General features: G+C 36.0%; 1 long non-coding RNA gene across 2 annotated transcripts; it reads right to left on the bottom strand.

Annotated features, from left to right (window-relative positions):
* Window positions 1–5,030: 5,030 nt before the first annotated feature.
* Window positions 5,031–9,994, bottom strand: LOC128789831 (uncharacterized). Of its 2 annotated transcripts, XR_008431538.1 has the most exons (4): window positions 9,919–9,989; window positions 7,860–8,025; window positions 5,235–5,371; window positions 5,031–5,104 (listed from the first exon to the last, which is right to left on the bottom strand). It is a non-coding gene; the product is annotated as an uncharacterized LOC128789831 (long non-coding RNA). The 2 variants fall into 2 exon arrangements; XR_008431539.1 differs by lacking the exon at window positions 7,860–8,025 and having other exon boundaries at window positions 9,919–9,994.
* Between the last annotated feature and the right edge of the window lie 368 nt (window positions 9,995–10,362).

A 10,362-nucleotide genomic window follows, 5' to 3' on the forward strand; every position in this document is an offset into this window, starting at 1 on the left:
ATTGCTACTAGACAACTACTGGGAACCATCACTGTTTTTATTTTTTGGAAGAATAGCCACACAATAGCTGCCAATTTTGTTAAAAAAATCTTCTTTATCTGCCTAGAATGATAAAAGATGATTCTAACTTTATGAGAATATAGGCCACTGTGTTTATTAAACCTCAGTGTTTGGCAATGCCATGAGTAAGAAATTCTAAAAAAGAGGGAAGCCATACAAGGAGCTACTGGGGCCACTTGGGTTTTTCAGCCTCAAGAAGAGAAGACTTAGGGGACATCTCATCACAGAATCAGAGAATAATCTGAGTTGGAAGGGACCCACAAGGATCATTGAGTCCAACTCTTCCTGCACAGAAGAGCCCCAAGAATCAACCCATATGCCCAAGAGCATTGTCCAAATGTTTCTTGAACTCTCAGGTTTGGTGCTGTGACCACTTCCCTGGGGAGCCTGTTCCAGTGCCCAGCCACCCTCTTGGTGAAAAAACTTTTTCTAATAGACAACCTAGACCTTCCCTGACACAACTCCAGGCCATTCCTTTGGGTCCTGCAACTCTTCACCAGAGAGAAGAGATCAGTGCCTCCCCCTCTGCTTCCCCTCATGAGGAAGCTGTGGGAATCCAGAGAGGTCCTAGCTGAATGGAAGCTGGTGAACATTGCCCTGATTTTCAAGAAGGTTAAGAAGGAGGACCCTGGAAACTACAGGCCAGTTTATCTCATTCAGCTCCTGGTAAAGTTATCCCTAACAAATGAGGATATTCTATCATTCTATAAAATAACATATTACATTTTCAATAAGGATAAATTCTGAAAGGTTTTCTAAAGACAGACGAGAGATGAACTGATGAATATTTACATTTGATCCACAACTTAATGGAAAACACGGGGTTTAGTCACATGTTTTCTGTATAATCGTCTGTATAATACCATATGTTAATATATTTCAGTTGTGCTATTTCTCACCTGATCTGTTTAAGGTGTCAGCATATATTCCCATCTTCAGTGCTAGTTAGGACTAACATAATTATCTTTTCCTTGCTTTCAAAACAGGTTTTTCTTATAAGTAATTTTGTTTGTTAGCTTGAAGGAAGTCCTAGGCTTCTCAGACATGTAAAGATGACATTTTCATGATAAGGCAGGAAGTCGGTTTTATGATTTTTAATGATTAATTCTCAACCTAGCAAATTCAATTTCCTGTTCTCAGCAAGTCTGTGTTTATTGAATGCTCATAGATGAAACATTGTAAACAAAATAGGATAGGTTCAGGATTTTGTTTTCAACAACCTACGGCGGAAAGTTTGCCTTTTCAAAGTTATAGGCTTGAGCAAACTAACTAACCTTTCCACAAGTCCTGCCTAAATCCCTGCCAATAAATTCCTGCCTAAATATACCAGATTTTATAGTAAGGCCATACCTGAAGATATATCTCTTATTTCTATTTTAAAATAGTGCTTAGGATCACTGATAATGGATAAAACCTCTCTGCATTTGTGTCTAGACAAACAGAAAAAAAGTCAATCTTTCTATCTCCTAGCAAGCTTATGCCTCTACATATATGTCCTTATATTGAACACTGCTGGAATTTCTGGTTCTCCCTAGTAAAAAAAAAAAAAACCCAAAAAAACTCTTCAGTGTGGAAAGGAGCAGTTAAGTAGGGAATAGATTTCTAATTCATACAGACACTTTCCTTTTGAATAAAATAACTAGGGAGTAATGAAAGTAAAAATTGATGGTATGAAAAAGACAAAAATGAGGTGTGATGTGAATAGTTAGTCTTTGACTGATACAAGAATTTGTGGAGGATAAAAATTTCAAAAATATCTAGATATATTTCTGCGGAAAAACCTTCATCTAGGGTTATTAATTACAACAGTGGTTAACTGTGACGTATCTTGTGTAATTCCAACTTACTAGTGTGGGGAGAATTGAAGAAAATACTGCTACAGCCTGTCTATCCTTCTCCCATTATCTATTATCATCCATTCTCCTATTCTAAAAAGGAGATTTGGATAGATGATCCCTTTCAGTCTGACCTGGAAAAGCTGTCCTTTCATCTTATTTTCCTTTTATAATATCATCACATATGTGTATGTAATATCACATACGTGTTTATAATATCGTCACACATGTGTACATCATCACATAGAGTGAAATACCACATCTGCTAGCATCATGCCCATATGAGTAGAGGTGCCATAGTCTCTTGTTCAGGTAGATACATGGACATACCAAGAGAGTTCTGGTTTCCAACTGTCTAGAAGATCATGGGAAAAATAAATATCTGCTCTGCAGTGCAGTTCCTGCATCCATATTGTTACTATATCCAGAGAGAGCAGCATCTCACTGCAACTAAAGTATTGAAGGGGTTATTTTTCTTCTCAATATTAGACCAATATCACTTAAATTTGGTAATATTACTATGAAAACCAAGCTAGCCTTTAAGAGACACTATATCTCTCAGATAGTCCTATGGTTATCCTAGGTTTCTCATACAGATCTAGAGGAGAGATAACTTGGAAGGAAGCCATGCCTACACTGACAGTTGTTTTGTCAGTGTATATAGCCAATTGTAGCTGACTGAATTGTGTCTGGATTAGTGATGAACTGCTTTAACTGCCTGCAGGTGTATATGCTAAACACCTCTGAAATTTATGAAGTTTTCTTAGCATAAAGATAATTACAATTGTTTATTTTCTTTTACAGACTTAAGTGGTAGCAATTCACAATATATTTCATAGCAGAAAAAAATGTGAGTTTCATTGAGATACATATTAAAGAGCCATATTCTTAAGTAAATATTTTCAAGTTAATCTCCACCAAGAATGCATGTAACTTTGTTTGTAAAGACCTTATTACTCACCTCTTTCGCATAGTCAATACAACATATACTTATCTAGAAATGTATTTTATCACAGGATTTTTTTAGAATAATGAACTATTTTAGGTATTTGATTTATGAAATTGGAATAGTTTGCTCAGGTACTGAGAGACTGAATGTATTAAAATCTAGCCATGTGTTTCAAATAAACTTATATATTTGAATAACTAGAATATTTGTCATGGCACCTATCTAGCCATGAATGTTTGCATTTGTCATGTCTTTTCACACAGATGGATTTAAATAATTTAAAGCAGAGAGCTTTGCTCCTTTTTGCCATTTAAAATGCTTGATTATGGAGGTAGAAAGCGACCAGAGAGTACAGATTCTAAAACCCTGTCAAAATTGTATATTTCCACATCCAATTAATATACCTTATATAAATAAATAAAAATTAAATTGGCACAGGACTTAGTGGCAACCCTTTTAAATTCATGCACAGCAGTGTTACTGAGTTTCTTGTGGCTTGTTGGTTTGCAGAAAGGGGAGGGTTTTCCAAATATGACTGCATTTGTTCCACCTATTTGCAGTAATATTGCCTCATAGCATAACAAAGATAATTAATCACATGGGAAAAGTAAAGCCAAAAGGAAAAGTGTCTCTATGTTTGCCTGTATGTTATCCTCTGAGGACGAGTTCAGATGCATGTACATCAATATATCCATCAACATACAGCAGAATAGTCATAAATACTCAGCCAAGAATAATAATGCTCTAAGCAGGAAGGAAACCTGAAATTCCAAAAGAAAGACTTTTTTTCCCCAGACCTGTATTCATTTTTGGCACTGACTAAATTTATTTATGGCCCTTTGGGCCATGTTACTCCTGCATTAGTATCTTAAAAGCCTTGCCATTTGTGTTATCATAGCATTTGATGTGGCTAATATGATATAAAAAAGTCCTGTAATGATTTACAGATCTGGAAGATTCTGTCCAGCCAAAATATGAAGAAAAAAATAGCCAGACAAAGAGATTAATATGAACCCTCCCTTTGTGGCTTCAACACTGTCCTGTTTTAAAAGCTATTTTAACTTTTTCCATACTTGAAGAAAGTTTGTCTGAAATTATTGTTATGATCTAAATAAGGAGAAATCCCTAATGAGAGTATGTAATTTTTGGCAGAATCTTCTACTTTATGTTATAAAAACAAGTTCAAGGGTTGAGTTTTTGGGTTTGGGTGTTTTGCAGGTTTGGAGTTTTTTAACTACTTTGGAGTTCAGAGAAGGAGCTAAGTGATTTAAGAGCAAAGAATAGGCATTTGAACTCTAAAAAACCCATAAAGATCTCATTTAGATGAGTTTAGATCTCATTTTGTCTCATGTTCCTGCTCTACAAGTAAATTTGAGTGATAGAAGGCACTGTATAGGGACGCAAAGGAAAATGTGAATTATACTGCTGATTCTCTAAACAACCAAGACAAAATATTGTTTGACTCTGACTGGGAAATAAATATTAGCTTGTCTTTGAATTTGGAAGCTAAAACTACCCGTCCAGCATAGACCGCCTATCCTTCTGATGATATTCCAGCAATTAAACTCATTCAGAATTAGTTTGGTGGCACAGAAATTTTACTCTGATGTAAACCTTGGCAGAATTAGCTCTGGCACCATCAGACAATCTTTCCCCTGGTCACAAGGGAGGAAAAATGACATATATGAAGTATAAGCTCACAAGTGACTAAATGTAATTTAAAAGAATATGACAGCTATTGACATCTCATCACTTGAAAAGCTGTACCACTGACAGTACAAGCCCTATATATGAGCTAAATTTCATTAAAGCCACTAACATGCTTGAATAGGTATGATTATGAATCACAAAATTCAGTATGCTGGGATTTTAACCAAATAGTTAGTCTTATCATGAATAGTAGTCAGGTATTGTACCTATTCTGAAGAATATCTTGCATCTGGAGATGGAAGTTCATCTATATGTCTATAAATGTATGCATGAATGCATATACAACATTTAAGAAAAAAAATATTCAGCACGGCAAAAGGAGATGGAACTACCTTATGCATTGTCAAATGTGTGGCAAAATGCACAGCAAAGCGTTATAGCTAAAATATCTGATTTGAATAGAAGCTGCTGGATAACTCGACTTCACTATACTTATGTCTCACAAACTGTACACTTTGCAATTTCTTGTTTGCTGTATTTTCTCAATAAATGAAACTGACAGATTGATTTTGGTGTGAATTATAGCTACTGGCTTTGGAGTCTAGGTTGCCTGTAATAAAAAGCAGAAAATCTTATTAAAGGTACACAAATATTCAATAAGGGGTAAGAAAACAGTGTAGGATTTATATGGTTATCCCTTCCACACATATTATTCTCCAATGTAAAGTCTGTGCACTTACCATTCATAATTTGCTCCAGAACTTACAGAATCATGTCATATGGAAGGAACTTCCAGAGACATCCAGTCCACCTCATACTAAAACAGTGTCAATTAACAGAGGTTGCTCATGGTCTTGTCCAATTGAGTTCTGAATATCTGCAAAGAAAGAGATTTGACTTATTCCAAAGGTTGAAGAGGGAGAGGAGGAAATCCTAATATCTACTCAGAATTTTCCTTCTTGTAACTTCTGTATATGGCTTCTCATGTTATCACTGTTTACTTCTAAAAAACTTTGCCTTTGCCTTCTCCACAGTCTCCCATTGTATAGCTGTAGTCAGTAAGTCAGTAAGACCTCCCCTAATGTTAAGTTTGTATGAAGACAATTCCCTTGGCCTTCCCTTCTATGTCATGACCTTCAGGCCTCTGACCATCCTTACTATCATGCTTAACTTAACTATAGTACTTACTAATGCCCAAGTACACATTAATTTAAGAATGTGGGGTTTTTTCATCGACATTGTCACCATTAATGGTGTTTTCTGTGACTGGCACTGAAAACTTGAAGGTCTATTGATTCAGAACTTCAGGATTTAACCAAAGCATGCTGAACTAGTATTTGAACCATAACTGAGAAACTAATATGTGCTTGTTGAAGTGTCCTAAGTATTTTAGGGAGAAAAAGAAAAACAAAACCAAAAAAACCCCATGGTTGTTAGGAGTTGATAAGACTTATGTACATTTTTGCATTTGCCAAAATGATGTCTTCAAAAGATTCTTTTGGTCTTGATGTGTGAACAGCTTAAGGACTTCCTGGATTTAAGATTTCAGATTTCTATTATCAGGTATCTTAATTAGATCCAACCTGGATTCCAGGGTAGCATGGGTAGATTTGATAGCCTGGGGCAATAAAGACCAGTGCCATAAGCTGTAAGTTTTGGAACCTTTCCAGTCATCTCTAAGAGACTTCTCGGTTTTAAGGAAGCAAGAGCCATAGTTTGTTTTTTTGTTTCCAAACCCATTTTGCCTATCTTTGGTAAGGGTTAAAAAACCCAAAAAGCAGGACAATTCAGCAATGTGAACCATGTACTGGTGACATGTAAAAGAGTAGTGACTAGATTCTCAGTGAGATTCAGATGGATGCAAATCATGCCAGGAACTCTGCAGGATAATGTCTCTTGCACTACTTTCTTTTTTTTTTTTTTTTTTCCTTTTTTTCCCTTTTATTTTTAATATATATTTCAATATTTCTTGGAAGTCTCTTGGGACATTGACAAATACTGCAAGAGTGGAGTTCTATATACATGGTATCATTCAGTATAGATATTTAATTTACTGATTGAGTTCACAACCAGGAGTATTTCCTGGGACAGTAAATCACAAACTTGGATTACTGATCTAAGAGTTTATGTGCAGAACCAGAAAGTGAACTGTTTAGTCACCACTTTCCCCTTTACCTGTCATCTTCCTAAAAGAACTATATTGTTGCCACCTTCTGGCTGCTCCACAAGATACTCTTGACTGATATGAAGAGATTAATCCTATCTAGAGATAGGATCATGTTGTGAGATAAAACCTTCAGACAGGTGTTAAATCAAGGATATTGGAAGGATGCCACAGGATATTCCTCAAAATTTAGAAAAAGGAAAGATATTTTTAAAAAGGTTTTAAGTGCAAGGAAGCCCTTGGAGCAGATGAGTAATTCACACATATCAGGCTGTTTTAAAGGCAGAGCTTTTATTGATAAATGTACATGTATTAATTAAATTTTTGGAAATTAATGAAATGTAAAACTGCATAAAAAGGGCTGATGTGGAAAAATTCTCTCTGTGTGTGTCTGGTCTGCCAAAAAATATCTATATTTATGTGCAAATGTTTGTGTATGGGCTACTCCCATTCTTCTCCCACATGTGTAAAACTTAAGTTTTACCATTTGGGCACTCTGCCCAGAGAAACAGGACCCACTGTAGATTAAGCATCCAGGAAATCAGGAAAAGTTAACAGCAACTGAATACTAGCATTCCTCTTCCTCATGTATCTGCCAATAGAACTAGTTAAGTAGTATCTGAAGGTGAGCTTAAGAGCCATAAAAATACCAATGACATTCAAATGAAGTAAGTAAAGAATCTCTTGGAAAAAAAATTCCAGACATATATTATATCATACAACCATAAAAAACCCCAATGATGTGGAGGCCTCCTAACATAATATGGAATGGTGCAGAAATTCCTTTGTACAACTAACAATGTAATCACATATGTGAATCTAAAATTGCCCAAATCTTTAAAGAATTACCTCAGTAGCACTTTCTTGTAATACATATATATATATACACACACATACACACACATATATAGGCACCATTCTGTCAAATGGGAATTTGAACTGGGTTCAAGTTTATTATCATGTAAAGCAACTTTCTCTTTCTAGAAATGGGTCATACTTTATTTTCTTTCACTGTAACCTCATCCCTGGCAATTTGATTTAAATTTCCTTATTTCCAGCTATGTGCTGAATAGGATCACTGAAGATGGGAAACCAGGTAAAGAACACCCACCAACTGGTAAAGAATAAGTGCTGTGCCATAGATACAAAACTAATTCTTCAAATTCCTATATTATTCAAATGCATGGTTTAGGATACTTACAATAACATAAAAGCAGGATTCTTCAGGGAATTACTCTGATGTAGTATAATGTGCACCACAATGAAGCTGTCCAGAAAAATCTAGTTATCCTCAGAGCAGGATGCACAAAGGTATGTACACTTTTGAAATTCCAAACCATCTCACTTGTCGTATCTCTGCTTTTTTCCTAACACATAGAAGATGTGACATAATGCAGTTTCATTTTTCCTCCAGGGGACATCAGTCATATATTTTTGAACTAGGTATGGCTATTCATTCCCACCTGGCTTATTTTCCCTTCCACTTATCTTAGACTCTTGCTGTCAAGTTCCAGAGGTGTGACTCTGTCTTTCTATCAGAAGACTGATTCTATGTGCTATATAAATAATATGTAACAACCTTGGTCCAAGGTCTTCCCACCATAAATTGAATAACAGCATTAGACAGTCCTAAATTGGACATCTGGTTGCCTGAGGTTCTGTTCAGTGGGAAGAGGCACATTCAGAGCCTGATTCAGATTTCATATGCTTTAAAGAAACATCTGAAACAGCTCATTTCTCTCCAATAGCAACACAGACAGCCTACAGCAATCATGCTCTTAATTTAGTCATGTACATTAAAGCAGCTAAGTAGAATGAATCTAGGCCAAGCTGTCTGTGTGCACATAGCACTGGAGTCACAGTCATTTGTACATGGTACCCTGCATATTTCATTAATGCTCTATTCATCAGGGAACATTTGCAATTTCACCCTTAAAATTAGTATTTCATGTTAAAAAAATGAGAGAATATCACTCTCTTATGAACATGAAACTTTTGAGCACACAAATTCATAGCAAATAGCTCTAATGTAAAAGAAGAACAAGCATATCATTGTACGATTACACTTGAGGGTACAACAAAAGAAAATTAATATAGCTACACTGTGTTGTGCTCAAAGGACATCCTAACTTGTATGGAATTTTTTAAATCTTATTAGAGAAAAACATAGACCTCTTCCTTGCAAACATGAGCTCTAGGTTTTTTTCTTTGCAACTGATCAAGTGGAATCAGGAACCAAACACCAGTATTTATGTATTATGTACTTAACAGCTTCATAGTCTATGGACGAAATTATTTCTGTTGGCTTAATAGATACATAAGGTGTGGAGAGATGGTGCAAAGTCAAAGTAGCACAAAATGTGGGTTATATGCCTCTCCTTTTATCACAATATCTCATAAGAGAAGCTGGGTATTAGTAATAGTTGTTTTGAGTTTATAATCATTGATCCATATGCCAATGAGACATACAAATCAATCATCAATGAGTTTATAAGGCTGTATAAATGCATGCAAAGAGAATACCTGCTGCTGCTTGTCTGGTGTCTCTCTAAATATGCCAATGGATCAATCAGTTAGTTCTGCATCTAGCAACAGCCTCATTGCAATTATCCTAAGTGTCATGTTAGGGTAAAGTGAAAAATCACACAGGATGTATGAGAAATCAAGCCAAGCAGCATTTCTGATTGTCAGGAAAGTGTGGGATTTTAACAATATCTTGATATTCTGTCAATATTTTGTCCTGTATGTTAACATTTAGTTAAATATTCCACAGGGGCTGACCTAGTTGTGTATGTGGTCTTGCTTAGGTCTTCATTCAATCACACACAATTTGGAAGATTTACTTCTGGGTACTGCTTAGTATTGAGTGTTTAAAGAGTATCCATACCTTCAGGGCATGACAGTATATGTGCCATATCAGCAAGCAACAATTAAAAAAAATATTTTTAAATTCAGGTGATACAAACACACATATGATTACATACCGCAGTCATCATAATATCTTAGAATTCTCCCAGGAGATAATTAATTACAGTCTCTTCTTGGTCAGTCTGGCCTGATTTATTAGCCCCTTAACTTTATGGTAAACTAGATAATGTGGGCGTTTTCAACTGTGATCACAATGAGAGAAAATGAAAGATCCAAATTCTAAAATACACTCTGTAAAGACATTTGACAATTGTGTTAATTTGTCTCCCTAGGGAGTAATGCTCCTTTCTCATGTCTCCCTCCACTGCCAACACAAACACATCACAACTCACTTTCATTCCCAAGTCCCTGCAATCCAGATTCCACCTATCTTGAGTGTAACGCTATTGTTCCATTCTCTTCCATTGTGCCTCAAATCCTTACACCCTGAGATCCGTACATTCCATCTGTAGCTGCTGATAGACACTGTGACCTCACTGTCTCCTCCACAGGCAGTGACCTCTAAACCTTCTACAGCCTATGTGCATTTACATTGCTGTTCCAACATCTTCAAATGTATTAACTGAGGACACTGCTCTCTGTTCAGCAAGTTTGATCTTCAAGTGCATCCACAGGAATTTATTCCATATAAATTCACTTGGATTATTATTATATACAGAGAGGGGTAGTCAGATGGAGAACTTAGCTGACAGCCACAGTATGTGGACTGTGAACTGCAGGCAAACTTTGGCCCCATTCACCTCCTGTCCACCCATTCCTTTTCTGCGGTTCATAAT

Source organism: Vidua chalybeata, chromosome 6 (assembly GCF_026979565.1).
Source record: "Vidua chalybeata isolate OUT-0048 chromosome 6, bVidCha1 merged haplotype, whole genome shotgun sequence".
Lineage (NCBI taxonomy): Eukaryota > Metazoa > Chordata > Aves > Passeriformes > Viduidae > Vidua > Vidua chalybeata.